Below are 21,068 nucleotides of genomic sequence, written 5' to 3'. Positions count from 1 at the left end.
CTATTCCCCCTCAGCTTCGCAGACCACTAAACCTCTTTGTGCTGAAGTAGAAGAAAGTGACTTAATGCAAATGCAGTAATTGGCTACTACACTTTATACCCCTCCCCACTTATGAAGCTCTCCTTTATAATGCTAGACTTCAGACACAGTCTCCTTAGCTTCTAGCCATGAGAACCCACTCATGAACATTCTTTTTCATACGTGACCCCCTATCTCAAAAGAAATGAAATTACTCTTTTAGAACATACATAAGAACAGCCATACTGGGTCAGGCCAAAGGTCCATCTAGCCCAGTATCCTGTCTACCGACAGTGGCAAATGCCAGGTGCCTCAGAGGGAGTGAACCTAACAGGTAACGATCAAGTGATCTCTCTCCTGCCATCCATCTCCACCCTCTGACAAACAGAGTCTAGGGACACCATTCCTTACCCATCCTGGATAATAGCCATTAATGGACTTAACCTCCATGAATTTATCCAGTTCTCTTTTAAACACCGTTATAGTCCTAGCCTTCACAACCTCCTCAGGTAAGGAGTTCCACAAGTTGACTGTGTGCTGTGTGAAGAAGAACTTCCTTTTATTTGTTTTAAACCTGCTGCCTATTAATTTCATTTGGTGACCCCTAGTTCTTGTATTATGGGAATAAGTAAATAACTTTTCCTTATCTACTTTCTCCACATCACTCAGAATTTTATATACCTCTATCATATCCCCCCTTAGTCTCCTCTTTTCCAAGCTGAAAAGTCCTAGCCTCTTTAATCTCTCCTCAGATGGGACTCTCTCCAAACTCCTAATCATTTTAGTTGCCCTTCTCTGAACCTTTTCTAGTGCCAGTATATCTTTTTTGAGATGAGGAGACCACATCTGTACACAGTATTCAAGATGTGGGCGTACCATAGATTTATATAAGGGCAATAATATATTCTCCATCTTATTCTCTATCCCCTTTTTTAGTCAGTGCAACCCTCTAATTAGAAAACTATTTGAATAAAATCCCTTTAGAGATTGGCACAATTAATCCTATGTCCATTGAACTTTAATATTAAAACAGTAGCTTTATTTTAAAAAATTAAAGCTGCATATGGTGGTTGCTAAATGTAGAGAGCGCAATCTGTCTCCAGTTATAGCCAATGGCAAAACTCTCACTGAAGTCAGAGACAGCATGAGTAGCCCCACAGAATAAATCCCTTATAAATCATTGTTCATCTAGATCTAAATGGGAAACTTATTCTTAAAACTCTGCAGAGTTAAAGACAATATTAGACACCTTTTCCTTCCCTCCTGATAAGATAATGGACTTTCTGAAAAAGAGACATATTGTTCCATTAGTTTTTATGCAGAAGTTCCAATTAGCTTCAGGTGGGAGTTTTGATTAAAAATTAATACCATGATAAGGCCTCAGGACATGTTCTTATGCACTTCCTGAGACTCTCACACTGTAGCCCCAGGTTATAACCACGTTAGATGAAATCTTGATCCCTCTGAAATCAATGGCTTCAATAGGGCCAGAATTTAGCCCCCCTATAAGTTAAATTGGGAGCATTACCTCACGGCACCTTTGATCTCCCTTCTTTCTTCTATCATGCTTCCAGCCAAAAATTTTAAATCTTGACTAAACTTTGAAAGCTTGTATGAGGCTAAAGAAACTAACTGCTTTGACCACTGCATAAAACAAGAGAACAAGAATTCTAGGTCACATTGCTAATTTTCTCTCACCACAAAACTCAGCAACCTTCACCACAAAAATATCCTCCACCAGAATTCAGTCAGACTTTCTGACCTGCCTATCTCTAGTAGAGAGAACTCAAAGCATTCATGATTTTGCTGTTTTCCTGCTTATTTTCAGTTCTTGAAAAAATGATTAGTTTAATTAAAAACTTAATTTTAAGATAACCAAAAAATCCACTTTCTAACAAAATCAGAAATTCAAAGTAATATTTATATTTTTAGATTGTCAAGTCAAATCCAGCCTATGAAGGAAATGAGTGAAAAGTCACTGCCACCAAATGCTCATAGACCTAAGTATAATGAGTTTGTTGTTCTCAGTACGGTAACCTAATCATGGACACAAGTAGGTCCAATTCATCTAGTTTTAATTCTGTCATCTTCTATACGCAATAATTTCCACTTGATATTTTATCTGTATTGTACTGTTGGGGTGAGGGAAGTAAGCATTGCTGGTTAATGTTAGTCTGAGGAACTCAGCTGGGACAAACCATGCAGTTAAGCTAGTCACAAAGTTTGCCTCAGAGGTATGAGAGAATCATTAGGCATATTAAATCAAGACATAAAGTGGACTCAAAGTAACTACCATTAGTGTGATAATGGTGAACTTTGTATTTTAGAGGACCCTTTTTGTAAATGGATAATCGCAGGGACCACTTAATATTCATTGCAGAGCTTGGTACAAGTGATGAGCCGAATGAAATTTATATTAGATTTGTAATAATTAGCAGAGCACTCAGAGGTTGGGTATGGGCACTTTTTATGGCTCTAAATAAAAAGAAAATACAAATAAATATTACTCATGCACATTAAAAACATTGATTTTCAAAGAATGTGTTTTGTAACTTGGACTTAAAAAGTCAAACAGGCATAAGGGACAGATGCTTTCTGGGACATGTGATCAGGACACACTGAACTGAGTATGTGAGAGAGGGGGCTTTTTATTGCCGGGCTTTAGGCTGGACATTATTCAAAGGTTATCTAACCAAGTTTGGTGCCAGTCTAATGATGCTCTTCATGGTCTAACATTTGCTCTATATCTTACATCATAATAAGACTGTTGTACTACTGTACATATACAATATCAGAGGGGTAGCCGTGTTAGTCTGGATCGGTAAAAAGCAACAAAGAGTCCTGCGGCACCTTATAGACTAACAGTTGTATTGGAGCATAAGCTTTCGCGGGTGAATACCCACTTCGTCAGACGCATGTACCCACGAAAGTACATATACTGTATCTCTGTCCAGTAAGATATAATGAGCTAAGATAATTATGGAGTAAAATATGATCTGCAAACATAGGTGACAGTAGTGAAACAAGTATCTCTCACTATTTTCAAGGCCTCTACCTCCACCATTGGGCCAACTTCCATCACATATAGTGGAATGATTGCTATCTGACTTGATTCCTCTAGGGCCAAAGAGACTACTACAGTTTCACCTAACTTCCTTTATGAAGTAGGATGAGAGTTCCTTCTAGTGTGAGGTCCAAAGGTCTGCAGCTGGCTAAGAACAGTCATGGTTTATTAGACTGTCAACTATCCAGAATAGTTCCACAGGTCAAGATTTAGCAGTTTCGATAGTGGAGGAAAGATAGGATTTCTCTGTTTCATTAGCGCAAGACTGCATGAATTCCTTTTGCTACAGTCTGTCAACTTCAGGAAGACATCTTCTGCCAGTTGAGCTCAAATTCTTCAACCCTTAGATTTCAATGGTCTTTAAAAAAGATGAACTTAAACTGGAACGGGTGCAGAGAAGGGCCACTAGGATGATCAGAGGAATGGAAAACCTGTCGTATGAAAGGAGACTAGAGGAGCTTGGGTTGTTTAGTCTGACAAAGCGAAGGCTGAGGGGGGATATGATTGCTATCTTTAAATATATTAGAGGGATTAATACAAGGGAGGGAGATGAATTATTCCAGCTTAGTACTAACGTGGATACGAGAACGAATGGATATAAACTGGTCGTGGGGAAGTTCAGGCTTGAAATTAGACGTAGGTTTCTGACCGTTAGAGGGGTGAAATATTGGAACGGCCTTCCGAGGGAAACGGTGGGGGCGAGGGATTTGTCTGGCTTTAAGATTAAGTTAGATAAGTTTATGGAGGGAATGGTTTAATGGTAAAACATAGTTGTCAAGGAAAACCAAGCAATGGTAGGTAAATAGCATAATGGCTAAAAGGGGTCAGGATGGAGACTCTTGCCTATATGCTCGGGGTCTTACTGATTGCCATATTTGGGGTCGGGAAGGAATTTTCCTCCAGGGCAGATTGGCTGAGCCTCTGGAGGTTTTTCGCCTTCCTCCGCAGCATGGGGCAGGGATCTCTAGCAGGAGGGTCTCTGCCGATTGAGGTCACTAATAACAGGATTGGGGACTTTAGCAGCAGAGTCCAGGGAAGGGGCGGGGACGGTTTTATGGCCTGCAGCGTGCAGGGGGTCAGACCAGATGATCATAATGGTCCCTTCTGACCTTAAAGTCTATGAGTCTATGAGTCAAAGGCCATCAGAAAACCATAGTAAGCTGTGGGACTGATGTGGAGGGAGTGATAATTTGGGAGCCAGTGTGTGAATGGTTGTATTTTACCAGACCATCAATGCATGATTTGTGGCCTGGGCAAAATTCTTCAGCAGGGTGTTTTGGAAATCCACTGGGTACATGAATCTAGGTGAGTTGGCCCTGTGAGTTGATCTATCTCTCCATTTATAAGACAGGAATATCATGACCTCTGCTTAAAGCTGATGATGGTTACACCAGGGTAAAGATCTAGTTCTTCTTCGAGTGCTTGTTCACATCGATTCCAATCAGGTGTGTGAATGAGCTGCGGGGGCAGCACTTGGAGCGGGGGCAACATGCAGAGCATGATCATCAGAAACTTTTTCCCTTAGCAGCTCCTGTCAGGTCGGCTAGGGAGCCCCCTGGAGTGGCACCTTCATGGCGCTCAATATATGACCCTGCCGACCCAACCTCCCTTCAGTTCCTTCTTATCGTCCGTTGGAACAGTGCTCAGCTTGCTCAGCAAGTGCTCCCTTAGCTTTCTTGTTAGATCTAGTTTGTGTTTAGTTTTATTAGAAGTTTATTGTATATAGTTAGTTAGATAGTAGGTGGGGAATGGGGTGCCTTCCCAATCCCTATCCCTTTCCTGGGCTCTGGGCCATGACACAAGCCCAAGACTTTAAGCCGTGCAGCGCTTGTAATAAGCCTATGGCCATAATTGACCCCCACGACTCTTACTTAAAGTGGCTGGGGGAGGCGCACCAAACTGAAAGGTGCAGAATTTGTAAAACTGTTTGGCCAAGAACAAAGAAAGAGTGTGACTTCCGCCTGAAACAGCTTTTAATGGAGTCCACTCTTCGCCGGCAACCGGCTGCAGAGTGCCAGGATCTGGCACCAAGCGCATCCGTATGGAGGGCTCCGGCATCTGTACGCAACACGGTGCTAAGGAAGGACTCTAGCACAAGAGACACTCGGCACTGGCGCTCTCCGGTACCGCAACCATGATCAACGGGCCAGCACCACTCAACTTCCCCGGTGCCGCACAAGCGACACAAGAAGGCCGAAAGGGGGCACTCACCGGCCCTGAAAGCAGCGGGTCAGTCAGGGGATGCACAAGGGCACCCTAGAAAGGACCCAATGCCAAGACAGCGCAAGTTGGTACTGTTGACTTCGGTACCCCAGACAGGAACATTGAGTCTGGCACACAGCAACTCTCCAGCGGGCCAGTGCCAGGTGGAGGTGATAGAGCCACCCTCCAACCTGGACACCTTTGAAGCCGCCAGAGATTTGATAGCGATGACGGCGGCACAGCCCCCGGCTTTAAAGGACAAGCCTCCGGTACTGATGAGACCGGTACCGTCTAGAGCAGGGGTGGGCAAACTATGGCGTGGGTCCTCATCCGGCCCTTCAGACATTTTAATCCCTTGAGCTCCAACTGGGGAGCAGGGTCTGGGGTTTGCCCCGCTCCGGCTCTCCAGTCAGGGAGCGGGGTCGGGGGCTGGCTCTGCGCAGCTCCTGGAAGCAGTGGCATGTCCCCACTCCGGCTCCTACATGTAGGGGCAGCCAAGGGGCTCTGCATGTTGCCCCTGCCCCAAGTGCCGTCCCCGCAGCTCCCATTAGCTGTGAACCATGGCCAATGGGAGGTGCCTGTGGACAGGGCAATGTGCAGAGCTGCCTGGCTGCGCCTCCGCATAGGAGCCAGAGGGGGGATGTGCCTCTACCTCTGGGAGCTTCTTGAGGTAAATACCGCCTGGAGCCTATACCCCGACCTCCTTCCCACGCCCCAACCCCCTGCCCAAGCCCTGATTCCCCTCCTGCCCTCCGAACCCCTTGGTCCCAGCCCGGAGCACACTCATGCACCCCAAACCCTCATCCCCAGCCCCACCCCAGAGCCCTCACCACCACCACCCGCACCCCAATGCCCTGCCCCAGGCCAGAGCCCCTTCCTGAACACTGAACTCCTAATTTCTGGACCCACCACAGAGCCCTCACCCCCTCTCTCACTCCACCGCCCAATTTCATGAGCGTTGATGGCCTGCCATACAATTTCCATATCCAGATGTGGCCCTCGGACCAAAACGTTTGCCCACCCCAGGTCTAGAGGCAAGCCCACTATGATGCGGTGCTCCCAGTCCCCGGCTCAGCACCATCCCCAGCACCGCTCTTGCTTGCCCTCACCGCAGCGCCACTCCCCAGCACCGTGGACACCCTGATCGCACTGCTGCTCTACCCTGATCTGATCACACACAACCACGGTCGCCTCCTTCACCCGGACCTCCAGTCCCTCAATCTCATGGCTTGGAAGCTTCATGGTTAAACCCAATGGGGCTCCAATGCACAGAATTGGTGAGGGAGGTGCTGCTTGGTAGCAGGAAACATTCCACCAGGGCCACTTACCTAGCTAAGTGGAAAAGGTTCTTGTGCTGGTGTGAGCAGCATAGCACACCTCCACTTCAGGCATCTATACCGTTCATCCTGGAGTATCTACTGCATCTGAAGCAGCAAGGTTTGGCGGGATCATCCATCAGGATACACCTCGTGGCCATCTCGGCGTTCCACCCGGGAGAGTTGAAGCGCTCAGTATTCGCCAACCCTATAGTGGGCCGTTTCCTGAAAGGCATGGAAAGGCTATATCCACAGTCCCGATTGCCAGTGCCTGCTTGGGATCTCAACCTGGTCCTCTCGAGGCTAACAGGGGCCCCATTCAAACCACTGACTACATGCTTCCTTCTGTATCTCTCGTGGAAGGTGGCATTCCTGGTTGCCATCACATCAGCCAGGAGGGTGTCCAAGTTAAAAGCGCTAACCTCCAACCCCCCGCATACACAGCCTTCCTTAAGGACAAAGTACAACTCAGGCTGCACCCAGCTTTCCTGCCCAAGGTGGTATCCCAATTCCACATTGGCCAAGACATTTTTCTACCAGTCTTCTATCCCAAGCCACATGCTAATGTGCAGGAGCAGAGGCTTCACTCACTAGATATGCGGAGAGCACTAGCATTCTACACTGGGCGCACAAAGCCTTTCAGGAAGTCGAACCAACTGTTTGTAGCCGTGCAGACTGGATAAAGGGGCTTCCGGTCTCCTCACAACGCATTTCTTCCTGGATCACTGACTGCATGCATACCTGCTACAATCTCGCTAAGGTCCCAGCTCCAGCTATTACGGCCCACTCGGCACAAGCTCAAACCTCGTCCACCACTTTCCTGGACCAGGTGCCCATCCAGGAGATCTGCAGAGCGGCAACCTGGTCTTCAGTGCACACGTTTACCACCCACTATGTCATCACCCAGCATGCTAGAGAGGACGCAGCTTTTGGCAGGGCAGTTCTCCAATCAGTGATTCCTTAACTCCAACCCCACCTCTGGGGGAGAGCTTGGGAGTCACCTGACTGAAATGGACATGAACAAGCACTCGAAGAAAAAACAGTTAATCATCTTCTTGTAACTGCTATTATTCGAGATGTGTTGTTCACATTCATTCCAATACCCATCCTCCTTCCCCTGCGTCAGAGTAGCCAGCAAGAAGGAACTGAAGGGGGGTCAGGTCAGCAGGGTCATATACTGAGTGCCATGAAGGCATCACTCTAGGGGGCTCTTTAGCCAATCCAACATGAGCTGCTAAGGGTAAAAGTTTCCGACAACCGTGCACATGACACGCGCACACCTGATTGGAATGGATGTGAACAACACATCTCGAAGAACAACAGTTACAAGAAGGTGAGTAACCGTTTTTTACAATATCCCTGATGTCTTCCTCTGTCCTCTGGTGTCTGTGCCTTGTCGTGGCGGGACAGCTTGCATGCATGAACAATCCACAGAGTCTGTGTCGGCGGGGGCTTTCTGCTCCTGGTAGGTTTTTGGAAAGTGTACGAAGCAGGGAAGCTAGCTCAGGTCACAGCAGAGATGAGACACTACAGCTTACACATCCTGGGTGTCAGCGAGAGCAGATGGACCGGAACAGAAAGATTCAGCCTCAATAGAAACTTTGCTGTTTTCTGGCTGGGATGATGGACAACACCATGAGGGTGTTGCCATCATTTTGAAGAAGGGAGTGGAGCATTCCCGGCTTGAATGGAAATCCATCAGCAGCAGACTTATGAGAGCCAGACAGAAAGGGAAACATAATAATATCACCCTGATTCAGTGTTATGCTCCGACAAATGACAGTGATGAAGAAGTAAAGGACAAATTCTACCTTGCACTAGAGGCAGAGTTAGAGAGAGTACCACGCCACGACCTAACTATCGTCATGGGAAACCTGAATGCCAAGGTCGGTAAGGACAACACAAACAAAGACAGAGCAATGGGAAGACATAGGTGTGGCACTATGAATGAAAACGGAGAAAGGTCTCTTAATTTCTGTAATATGAATGACCTAGTCATTGGCGGAATCCTATTTAAACATCGTGAAATTCACATGCTGACATGGTGTTCTCCAAATGGCAGAGATAAGAACCAGATTGACCATATCATGATCAATGGCAAATGGTGACGCTCACTGACAGATGTTAAATTGAGAAGGGGTGCAGATGTTGGTAGCGACCTCCTCCATCAAGCTAAAACTGAGAAGTGTGGGTCCACCGAACAAGGGACATAGACGTTATGATATTGACAAGCTAAAGTCCCTTGAAATACAGAAAGCCTTCATTCTCAGTTAAAGAGCAGGTTTCAAGCACTTGCAGACCTTGATGAAGAGGAGGGGAATGCAGATGAGGAGATCAACAAGTGGGACAAAGTAACAGCAATTTATAAACAGAGCAGTGAAGCCTGTCTAGGCTACAGGCAGAAGAGATGGAAGGAGTGGATTACACCCAGCACATGGAACACCATAGAAACCAGATGAGCCCTGAAAAAAAAAGTTTTAGACACAAAATCCCAGAAGCTAAAGGACGAATACCACGAGCAGTATAGCAAGGCACACCAGGGGGTCAAATGCCTTGTGAGAGCAGACAGATGGCATTATATTGATAATCTGGCAAAACAAGCAGAGGATGCAGCTGCTCGTAGTGAACAAGGAACCATCTACAAAATGATGCGGCTTATCAGTGGTAAACGGCAGACACCAACAAACACTCTCATCAGGAACAAACAAGGACACCTACTAACAACCAAAAAAGAACAAGAAATGCGCTGGACAGAACATTTCAAAGAATTGCTGAACAGGAAGCCACCTAAGGAGGAAGCAAACATCCAGGAGGCAGAAAAACACAGATACCCCAACTAAGGAAGAGATCATTCAACCAATCAAATCCTTAAAAAATGGGAAAGCTCCTGGCAAGGATAACTTGAATGCAGAATTGTTCAAGGTAAATCCTAAATTAGCAGCACCTATCCTGGTCCCTCTATTTACATCAGTCTGGGAAAGGGAAAAAGTGCCAGATGAATGGACCAATGGGGTTACAGTGAAGATTCCAAAGAAAGGAACTCTCAGTGACTGTAATAACTGGCGTGGTATCACACTTTTATCTGTGCCAAGCAAAGTATTGTGTAAGATCATAGTCCAGCTTATATCAGAGACAGTTGATAGCGTTCTCAGAAAAGAGCAAGCTGGTTTTCAGAAAGGGAGTGGAGGCACAAACCAGATCTTCACTCTACAAAACATAATAGAAAAGTGCTTAGAATGGCAACGGCAACTCTACATAAATTTCATAGACTTTGAGAAGGCTTTTGATAGCATTCATGGGACCAACCTATGGTGCATTCTGCAGGCATATGGAATTCCTTTTCATATAATTAATGTCATCAAAAGCTTCTATTTCAACTTTACATGCAGTGTTGATCACAGTGAGCTCAGTTTTGAAGTAAAAACAGGAGTACGTCAGGGGTGTGTTACATCTGCAATCCTCTTCAACATTGCCATTGACTGGGCAATGTGGCGTACAACAGAAGACATGCCAAGAGGCATTTCAGCCAGCAAATTGGACTGAAAATCAACCGCAATAAGATAGATACCATGACCGTTAATATTGCCTCACCATCACCAGTATGGATAGAGGATTACGTTCTCACCAATGTAGAAACTTTCACATACTTGGGCAGCACCATCAGCCAGGACAGTAGAACAAGCCAGGACATCCGTAACAAAATCAATAAAGCCAGGAACACCTTCAGGAACTTAAATACAGTCTGGAAATCATCAATACCAAAACCAAACTCAAGATTTATCAGAGCTGCGTACTTTCAACACTATTTATTGTGCAGAATGCTGGGGAAATGAGAAAGTGTGACATGTCCAAACTGTCTTCATTCCATACAACCTGCCTCAGAAAAATCCTCCGTATCTTTTAGCTCAGAACAATCTCAAACCAAGATCTATTCACACAGTGCAGCCAACAGGATCTGAGCAGCATCATTGCCAGGAAGCATTGGAAATGGATTGGTCATGTGCTTAGGATGGAAACTGATGCTATCACCAGAGTAGCAATAAGATGGACACCTGAAGGCAAGCGAAAATGAAGCCTCCCCAAAATGCAAAATGCCAGACATGGTTCATATTTTCCTCTATATCATGAGTTTGGTTTACTGTCTTGCTCCCTGCACTGCTGGGGAATAGGGAAGATATCCAATTTAGGTGACTAATTCAATTTGCATACACTGAATGTGTGTAATATTTAGAGGCTAGAGTCAGGATTGGGGCTATACAAATTCATATAAAGACACAATTCCTACCCTGGAAATCTAAGATGACAAGAAATGAGGAAGAGGGATACAATCAAACAAATACAGTTTTTATAAACATGAAATTGTCTCGTGGGTGAATAGTAGCAGATTTGGAACTTTTCAGTGGGTCATTTCCTTGTTGGAACAGAAACTGGTGATTCAGCAAATTTTCTTGTGTTATTTATTAGCTTACAAAATGTACAAAAGTTCTGCTTATCTTCAAAAGTATCAAAAAAACTGCACACAAGCCATTCCAGTTGCAAAAACCTCAACTAAGCCTCCATAAGTCCCTGTTGCCAGGAAGTAGCTCCATTCTCTCTCATCCTTGGTCTCTATCCCTTTGCTTTTAGTACTGTCTGTTCTCTCCTGCCTGAGCCCTGTACTTTACATCTGGGAAATCTCATAGCCATGATGTCACCAGCCTGTTTTCATATGGAGCTTGTGTTCCGAAAACTAAGCATGAACCTAGATCAGACTGACCTGAACACTAACCTTCCTTTTATACAGCATTCAGAAACCTCAGACAAGTTTGGCTATTCCCAGTATCCCCTGGAGCCGGCTTCTCTATTAAGGTGTGATCCTAACTCATTGAAATCAGCAAGAGTCTTTTCATTGGATTTCAGACTAGGCATTGGAAAAGGCCATGAGGTCCAGATCCTCAAAGGCATTTAGGCTTCTAACTACCCATTTTAAATACCTTTGAGATTTTGGTCCTAAATCCCTAATCAGATGAGTGCTTAAACCATGCAATCTCTTTAACAATCATCCAGCTGTAGCCAGCCTGCTATGTGGCCTCTTTTTCATTTCCTTGCTTGTCAGTTTGTGTTAGTTATGCTGAATGTCTAGAAACCCTAAATGCTTCCAAATAAAAAAAATTATGTATTATTATAAATAGAGCAAAGGCCAACTAATCTCAAATTTCCCCTTCAATTTGAAATGGCTGATAAAAATGAGAGTTTAAGATAAAAGATGACTGACAAAAAGTGATAGGATTTGCTAGAAGAACTCTATGGGGTAAACAGCAAGAAAAAAATTGAGTGAAAGGAAGTGTTTAGGTTTCATCCTGTCCAACATAAAAGTGAGCATTCATTGCCACAGACAGAGAGCACAGTTGAATGAGAATGAAGGAGGCCAACTGCCAGGGTAAGAGAAAGGAAAAAAGGAGTATCTTCAGCATACCCGCCCTATTTTCTCAGCAGCAATGCTGATGCAATTTCCTAACCATTGCTACAGCATGATATCTGTAATTTATTCTTCCTGTAACTGAGAGATAGTCAGTCAAATGTAGACAGTCATACTCTTGCTACATTGTTGCAATCATATAAGGCGTTTAGGTAAGACTCTCTTTATACTGTGTCATGCATGACCTAACTTTTAGGTGCACCTTTACCTCTTGATTTCTCCAGCACATTTGTGCTAAATTCTGCAACAATTTGAAATGGATGCAGCTGCATGAAATAAACAACAAGGAAAACCCCAAGGATGTTTTAAATATATAAAATTACAATATGAATTTTTAGGAGGATTTCCAGAGTTTTCTTTTTGACTCTTTTTTTCCAAACCATGCACAGCCAACATTGGGAGGTTTTGCTGCAGAATGTATTTTTCCTCACTTAGGGTGAAACTCATCCCTGTGAAGACATGCATGTCAAGGCATATGTACCACTCTATGTCCCACTTAAGCCATTTTGAGTTCTGAAGTGGTCCCTTGTGCAGGCCATTTGCACAGGGATTAAATGTGCCTTATTCTCCTGCCAACATGGCACTGTCCACTCCAGCACTTCTGATGGTGTAATTTATGTTGCTCAGGGGATGTTTTTTTCACACCCAAGAGCAACATACGTTATACTGACAAAAGTAGTAGTGTACACATGGCCTTAGTATTAGCTTCAGCACATTCTTTTAGTTCAAGTCCAGTAAAGGCATTTGCATAGGTATTTTATATTGATGACTACTGAGATAGGGCATACAAACCCCAAACTTGACAGGAAGGGGCTATGAGCTCAGACATCCCCACCACACCGATAAGGCATGCCACACTTGGTGGAAGAGCTTTAAGAGGGAGAAGCCCAGCTCAGATAGGGGCAGCCCTGGTGGGGTGGGCAGATGGTTTCTACCAGAGGGGCACAGTGGAGAACAAAGCTGTCTGAGATCTCCTGTGAACATAGCATGATAGTACAAATGGCTGGATGCCCTGTGCAAGACAAGGCATATTAGAGAGACAAGGTGGGTGAGGGAATATCTTTTATTGGACAAACTTCTGTTGGTGAGAGAGACAAGCATTCGAGCTGCACAGAGCTCTTCTTCAGATCTGGGAAATGTACTCAGAGTGTCACAGCTAAATACAAGATGGGACAGATTGTTAACTCACATTTCAAGGAACTATTCAAGGTGAAGTGGCCTGTTAATATCCTTCAGTGATAGGGGAAAAAAGGCAGTTGGGATGGGGGGTTGTTAGTGGGTTATAGATTGTTATAATAAACCATAAATCTAGTGTTTCTCTTCAGTCCATGATTTTTAGTGTCTACCAGTTATAAATTTAAGCTCCCAGGCTCATCTTTTGCAAATATTGAGCGGGTTTTCTTTGAGGATGAGGACTGAGACATCAGACATAGAATGACCACTTTGTAAAAAGTGTTCTTTTTTTGGTGTCTTTTTTCTTTTATCATTTTTCTGTGTGAATTCATTCATGGGCATAGTGATTGTCTGGTTTCACCCACATAGTTGTTATTGGGGCATTTTGCGCACTGGATGAGTACACCACATGCTGTGACAGGGATGTGTAAGACCCAGGGATCTTGAAAGGTGTGTTGGGAGGGGTGTTGATCATTGTAGCAGGAGAGATATGTCTACAGATTTTGCATCTGTTGTTCTGTAGGGTCTGGTGCTGCTTTGAGTTGATGTGTCCTAGCGTGTGGGGAGCTTGCTTTTGATGATGAATTGGAAAGGTTGGGGGGGGAGGTTGTTTGAAGGCCAGAAGGTGGGGTTCAGGAAAGATTTATTTCAGAATAGAGTCCTCATTGAGTATGAGTTGTAGTTGTTTGATACGCCATATGGGTTCCAGCATGGGATGGTTGTTGACAACTAGGGATGTGCAGTCGGGGTGGGGGTTATTTCTGTATTGAAGCAGGTTCTCTCGGGGTATTTAGGTGGTGGGTCTTGCCCACCTGCTCAGGATCTAACTGATCACCATATTTGGGATTGGGAAAGAATTTTCCCCTGGGTCAGTTTGGCAAAGACCCTGGGGCGGGGGAGTGGGGGTTGCCTTCCTCTGCACCATGGGGCACACATCCCTTGCAGGTTCAAACTACTGTAAATGGTTGATTCTCTGTAACTTAAAGTCTTTAAATCATGATTTGACGACTTCAGTAACTTACCCAGAGGTTAGGGGTCTAGGACAGGAGTGGGTAGGTAAGATTCTATGGCCTGCAATGTGCAGGACATCAGACTAGATCAGGGTTTCTCAAACTTCACTGCACCGCAACCACCTTCTGACAACAAAAATTACTACATTACCTCAGAAGGGGGAACTGAGCTCGCCCAAGCCCTGCTGCCCCGGGCGGGTGGGGAGGCAAAGCCAAAGCCCAAGGGCTGAAGCCCTAGGCAGGGGGCCTGTAACCAGAGTCCCACTGCCCAGGGCTGAAGCTGTTGGGTTTGAGCTTTGGCCCTGGGCAGTTGGGCTCGGGCTTTGGCCCCTGGCCCCAGCAAGTCTAAGCCAGACCCAGTGACCCCAATAAAACGGGGTCACAACCCACTTTGTGGTCCCAACCCACAGTTTGAGAACTGCTGGACTAGATGATATGGTGGTCCCTTCTGACCTTAAAGTCTATGATGTGATCTACTTCTCTGGTGGAGTGTCCTTCTTTGGTAAAGGCAGTTTTGAGTGTGTTACAATATATATCCTGGACTGGTCTCTGAGCTGTGTGAATAAAGAGGTTTGACTGAGTGCTGAATGGGGAACACAGGGAGTATCAATGAAAGGACACAAACTAATTGTCTTTGCTTTTAAGGATCTTCAAATAATTCCTTCCTGCCTATCATTTCTTATTATGCTATTTAGACATAAATTCCTACCCTCACTTTACCAATAATGTCAGCCTTCATCACCCATTTGTTAAATGTTTAAATGAGCACCTTCATGCTTTCTCGTATGCTGCCCCTCATTCATGGAAGGAGCTCCCTGTAAACAAACATCAAGCCTTGTTTCCCTCCTTCAAATGCTTCTCTTCCTTGAGGCCTACTGTTTGATGCCCTTTTGACCTGAGTGGCTAGCCAATATTTGGGGTTTTGCAGATTATTCCTGTTAAAAGGAGAAACTGACAATGGAGTCAGGTATTTCTTTGATGCAATCCTGTTTGTTTACCCAAATATCACAATATCCTGTTTCCCTGAACACAGAAGGAATCAAACAATAGGAGAATTTCTTTGCTCACAATTCCAAGCCTCTTTCTCACCAGCACTCAGCCCAAAATCTCTCTCTCTTAGCTTTTCCTCTGCATCATGCTATAAGTGCTTCTGTGGAGGTCTCTGGGGCTTTCTTATTGCCTTCTTTCTCTGCTTCTGTTGTGTTTCTGCTACTTTTCTCTCGCATCCACACAGCTCCATCCTGCTTTTGCATTTAGCCCCCAGTCAAACCCCTCTGTCCACACAGCTCAGAGACCAGCCTTGGATGCATCCTATGTTTTGGGTAGATAGTGTGACAGTGGCAGACCAGGTGCCAGCTGATGTCAAGGCCTCAGGCTTTACTGACAGATGCATAGCTGGAAACCAGTCTGATTTAACTTTGGGTTAATATAGTTAAAATAGAAATTAGTGTTATAAGAATTTGTTTAGACTTTATGGAAAGCTTGTAAATTGCTGCAGCAATTAATCTCACTTATAACTTCTATATCCCATGCTATAAAGTAGTGCTTAAGTGTTTGCTCTCTAACTGTAAAATGTTTGTTCTGAAACTATGTAATTAATCAAATGAAAAACCCTTCACCAACTGTAAAATGCTGGATTCCTACAGAAAGTGTTATCTCTTGCCCATCAGGTAGGACTATTGAATCCAAATGGGTCATTGTGGAACGAAGGCTTTGTAGCCTTATAGCCCAGAAGAGGGTAAGTGCCCAAGCCCTTCTCCCATCACAGCTTGAATGCTGGGGTAAGGGAATAAAAATGCCTGTTAACGAGAATTTATTATTCTTTTGTTGTTTGAACTCTGAGAGGCGAGATTTTTAAGCATATGCCAGGAGTCCCCAACTGTTTTGCGTGAGTTAGCCCCTAAAGCATATACAGACTTTGCTTACTATAGAAATTTCTATTACCTTTTGAAACCTGACTATAACTCATTTGTGCATGTTATGCTTACCTGTTTTGACCCTGTAAATAACTATATCTTTTTCTTAATTAATAAGGTCTGGTCTATACTACAGAGTTAGGTTGAGACACAGCAGCTTACATTAACCTAACTATGGAAGTGTCTACACTTAAAATTTCACTTCCACCGACGTAACTGCCCTGCTATGCCAACTTAATAACTCCACCTCCATGAGCAGCGTAGAGTCAAGGTTGATGTAGTTAGGTCAACACCGTCTGCGCTGCTTATGTTGACTGTTACTGGCTTTCGGGAGCCATTCCACAGTGTCCCACACTGACAGTACAATCAATACAAGTGCTCCTGATGAGGACGGGTACCGCTGATAGAAGGAACAAAGTTTAGACATGCAAGAGCAATGTAATTTCTACGGCGGCTGTATGCCAACGTAATTTAGGTCAACTTAATTTTGTAGTGTGGACATGACCTAAATCCTTAGTTAGTTTATTATAGGCTTGGCTACAAGTGTTATCTTTGGTGTTAGATCTACGGTGCAAGGTGACCTGGGGTAAGTGACTGGTCCTTTGGAACTGTGAGTAACTTGAATATTGTGTGATCTTTGGTGTAAAATGACCATCTATCACAGAATCAAGCTTGTCTGGGTGTCAAGATAGACTGGAATGCCCCAGGAGACTGTCTGTGACTCCATTGTGAGACTGTTACAGTGTTTTAGAAGTTCACACTTGTACTCCTAAGTATAGAACACACAACCAGTTTGGGTTTTTTGCCCTGCTTCTTGACAGTCTGCCCTGAGGTTGGCACTCAGTCGGTGGCCACTCCAGACAGTCCGACTGGTGGCTTCTATTGTTTCAGCTATCTTATTCCATAAAAGAGTTTAATTGCTTCTTACATTTATCCTGAACAAAGGGTCGCTGTTACACCCACCAGCCTCCATGAGACTTTGCCCAACCCTTAGCATAATACCCATATGTCTCTCTGCTGTATTTACCTGTTGTCTCATCTTATATTTAGATTGTAAACTCTTCAGGACAGGGACTTCACAGATTACATAGCTGCTTGATTTTCTCATTCTCACACTGAATAGGAAGCTCTCTCAGTAGAATAATACTGATCTCTCTTATATAGAGCTGTTGCTGATACAGCAAACAGTTGGTCTCAAATTGTGAGCTGAAGAACATTTGCCTGTGGTTCAATCAGAGCTGGCTAGTCACATGCTGCTGGCTCCTGCTTGTTTCCAGCTACTAAATTGCAATAAAAGTAGTAAAAGTAAAGTAAATATTTTTCTAATATTTTTTCTGTGGAAGCAATTACTGTGCGTTGTATGAAAAAATACTTCCTTTTGTTTGTTTTAAACCTGCTGCCTATGAATTTCATTGGTTGACCCCTAGTTCTTGTGTTAGGAGAGGAGTAAATAACACTTCCTTATTTACTTTCTCCACACCACCCACAGCTATACTGTATTTTCAGGCCATCTGAAGAGGATATATAGCAGTCAGTGAATCCAGCTGCAGTCTATAAAACATAATATAGTAACTATCTAGACCAGTGTTTCTCAAATGCAGCCACCAGGGCCACAAGCAGCCACTAGGAGCTTTTCTTGTGGCCACATCCTCCTGGGCAATGACTGGGAGGTGGGGGGGCAGCAAACCAGTGGTCCTTCCCCAAGAGGGTTTGGGCCCTGCCCCCCTCTGGAGCCACACATTCTGGAGGAGCAGGCAGCCAGTGAGTTCCCCACCTTCCCAGAGATGGTGAGGCTTCAGGCTTCAGCCCAGGGGTCACAGGCTCTGCTCATGGGGCTTCTGGCTCTGGACCCCAGCCATGCCGCAGCAGGTGTCAGCCCTCAGCTAACCTCCCCCCCCCCACATCAATGGCCCCCCATTGCACCAGGCCCCCACTGTCTTCCTACCCATCTTTCCATCCAGGGCTTAGTTTATCCCCTGGCATGCGATGGTTGAATAAGTCTGCTGTGAAAATTGATATTTGTTAATAGCACTTTTCACAGCCTCCCAGCTAGCTAGTAAGTCTGTTGTGAAAAGTGATATTAACAAACATACAAATATTACTTTTTGCAGCAGCAGACTTACTAGCTAGCAAGTCTTTTTTTTTAAAAAAGCAACCAAAAAGCAAAAGAAACAACAAACAAACAAAATCAAGAATATGCAAAGCACCTTATTTGTGTTTCTAGTCTGTGTAGGTCCAGTAAAGAATAGACAACTGTACATTATTTTTATTATTGAGTCTTCGAAAAAAAAACCTACATAAATAAATTACAAAGATTTGGTCATGTACAGGTGCATATTTATTTGTTTTTCCTAAAGTTAATTGAGTATTTTAGGAAAAATTGTCAAAGCGGCAAGCAGCAAGAGTTGGTGGCCGCACTCTGAGGTCACCAAAAAAATTTGCTGTGAGAACCCCTGACTTAGATTGAAACTTCAGCTCATGCAGAAAAGCATACATTCTGGTGAAACGAGGTATTAAAACTGAAAAATGTTCAATTTGACCTTGACATCAGTAAGTCCAGCTCCATTGAAGCAAAGTTCCTTCACTTATGCCAGGGCTGACTTTACCCAAAAAGTATTTAATTCAATGTCAGCTGAGCCTCCACTTTAATAAGATGCTCAAGAACAAGATTTGCTTTTACCCTGGTGTTCTATTACAGTCAGGAGCCCTGATTCAAAGGAAGGGCGTGTCCAGCTACCACAAGTCAAATTATTTTTCACTTAAATAAAAACTGGCCTGGGAATTTCCTGATTTGCTATTACTAACATATTTATTCAGTTATTTAAATAAAATAACAGCAAACAGTTAAGTAGAAAGGTCCCCTCCCTACAGAAAGTTTTACTGAATTCTTCACTGTCTTTTACTGTATCACGCTGATACACCTAGGAGATCTATTCCTCCTCTCTATTATTAGGGTAGGGGGAAGGGAGTTGCTTCTGTGTATATGAGCACCAAGTACTTAAGGCTCACCAGTGCCCACCTTCTTATCATTGTAGAAAACTGATCAGGTAGCATCACAACTCCCAAACAGTGAACGCTATTTTTATTTATATGTACATGGAAACATTTCTATTGTTCACAGAATTGCTGATTCAGTATTGGCTAACTATTCTACCAGCATTTCCTTTCAACGTCTGCCAAATTTATTTCAGGTTTCCACCCTTATGGTTTCCCAGCAGAGTCAAACATTATGGAGTCTTCTTTAGTAGTGCCACTCTTAGGACTGATTGAGATTTGCACTTAGAGCAGAATTAAAATGCCTCTGTTTCACATCTTAATGACTGAATTTATTCTACAAATTTAACAGAAGAACACTTTAAAGGACAATTGCATTCCCCATGTTATTTTTTGGGGAAATAGTTACTAACTTATGAAAAGGAAACATTTTTAAATGACCCCTATTTGAAACATATTGCTTGCCTCATGTGTTTTGGCTCCATACAGCTAAAGAACCACAGTCACCACAAACACCAAGCTACACACACACACATCGAATCTAAGACCTACGCCACTTTTCAAATGTTGCACTTAAACACATTCACCGTAACTTAATTTAACTCCACAAAGACAAGTTATGAAACCATACAGGTTGTCACAAGCTACTTCTGCTCTCCAATGCTACCTCCTTTACTCGTTAGCTCTCCTGCTCCATATCACTTTATGGTTCTCATCTACTGCTCTTGACAACCCCACACCCTAAATTACTATAGCCTGGTGGTTAAGGTACCCACCTGGGAGGTGGGAGACCCAATGCTCCAATGACTAATTATTTATACAGAATGGAATAGCTTCAACGGAAGAGACTGAGAGCCCCACACCAGACTATATTCCTCATAGCTCACTGGTTCAAGCACTTTCCTGTGGTAGGAGACACCTATTAATATCCCCTCTCCTCCAAGGCAGAGGGGAGAAATTGAAACTGGAAATTGAACTGGGCTAAAAAGTTATAAAATAGGCAGTGACGCCCCTACCACCTACTAGTTTTGCATGGAGAGAGGGGTGTCTCCCTTATTCTCACAACAAACAACTTAGGCCCTAAGCCACCTGACTCAGAGTGGTGAGTTGTGGATCACAAGCAGAGGTAGGCAAATCCCTGAATTAGGTCCCTATTTCTGTAAGAGGGGCACAGCTTAGGACACATCCCTTTCCTGTGCATCTCCCATTAGCTAGCTTTGGTGGCTCCCTGCCTGCATGCTGGCTTTTGTGGATTGCATTCTTATGCATCTAACTCTCCCCTCTCACATTGTTCCTGAGATTTTTGAGGTGTCTGGAAGTTAAGCATTGCAAAAGTCAGCACTGCAGTGTTTAAATCCCATTGTGAATCCTGGCCAAACAGCTTTTCAGATTTTATGCAATGCCTATGGTGGAGGCAAAGGCAGCACTTTTTCCTTCATTGTTGTATCTACAAAGTCATGATCAGCCATGGGTGCCAGAAGGCCCCCTTCCCCCCCAACCTGACCTTTCCACAGTCCTCAAGGAAGCCTCCCAGCATCAGTCCAACCTCTCACAGAGCCCCGGTTCCTCCCCTTCTCCCATGCACACTCCTTCCCTTCCCTGCTGGAGAGCCCCTCACCACTGGGTGACAGGTCTGCTTCCCAGACCAGGCTGGTCTCCAATGCCAAGAGGAGCCACCACCATGGTTTCCTCAGCTGGCAGGTGAGGGCCCAGTATGTGGCACAACGCACAATCTAGGCCCTGGCTGGCGCACTGCACAATACAGAGCAGGCTCTGGGTGCTAGCTGGGCTGTGTTGCTCTGGGAGGGACAGCCATGAACAGGTCTGCCATTTCACATTTGAATAGGAGAGGGCAACTTTCAGCAGGGGCCCCCGCAAGCTCTTGGATTTTTTGAAGGTTAAGATATAAAAATTTGT

At 44.4% G+C, this 21,068-nt stretch overlaps 1 protein-coding gene across 6 annotated transcripts in view; it reads right to left on the bottom strand.

Annotated features, from left to right (window-relative positions):
• The window catches only part of TEC (tec protein tyrosine kinase), a 144,429-nt gene that overhangs the window by 45,715 nt on the left and 77,646 nt on the right, over positions 1-21,068 (bottom strand). Inside the window, exon 1 of one of the 6 annotated variants that reach the window (XM_042841869.2) lies at positions 6,613-6,654. The exons of the other annotated variants lie outside the window; for them this stretch is intronic. The gene's annotated coding sequence lies outside the window, so the exon portion shown is untranslated. Of the gene's footprint in view, positions 1-6,612; positions 6,655-21,068 lie in introns of those variants that run through there. 6 annotated transcript variants of the gene reach the window in all.

Source organism: Chrysemys picta, chromosome 5, assembly GCF_011386835.1.
Source record: "Chrysemys picta bellii isolate R12L10 chromosome 5, ASM1138683v2, whole genome shotgun sequence".
Lineage (NCBI taxonomy): Eukaryota > Metazoa > Chordata > Testudines > Emydidae > Chrysemys > Chrysemys picta.
The sequence above is the reverse complement of the archived record's forward strand: the minus strand, read 5'-3'. Positions and strand labels throughout refer to the sequence as shown.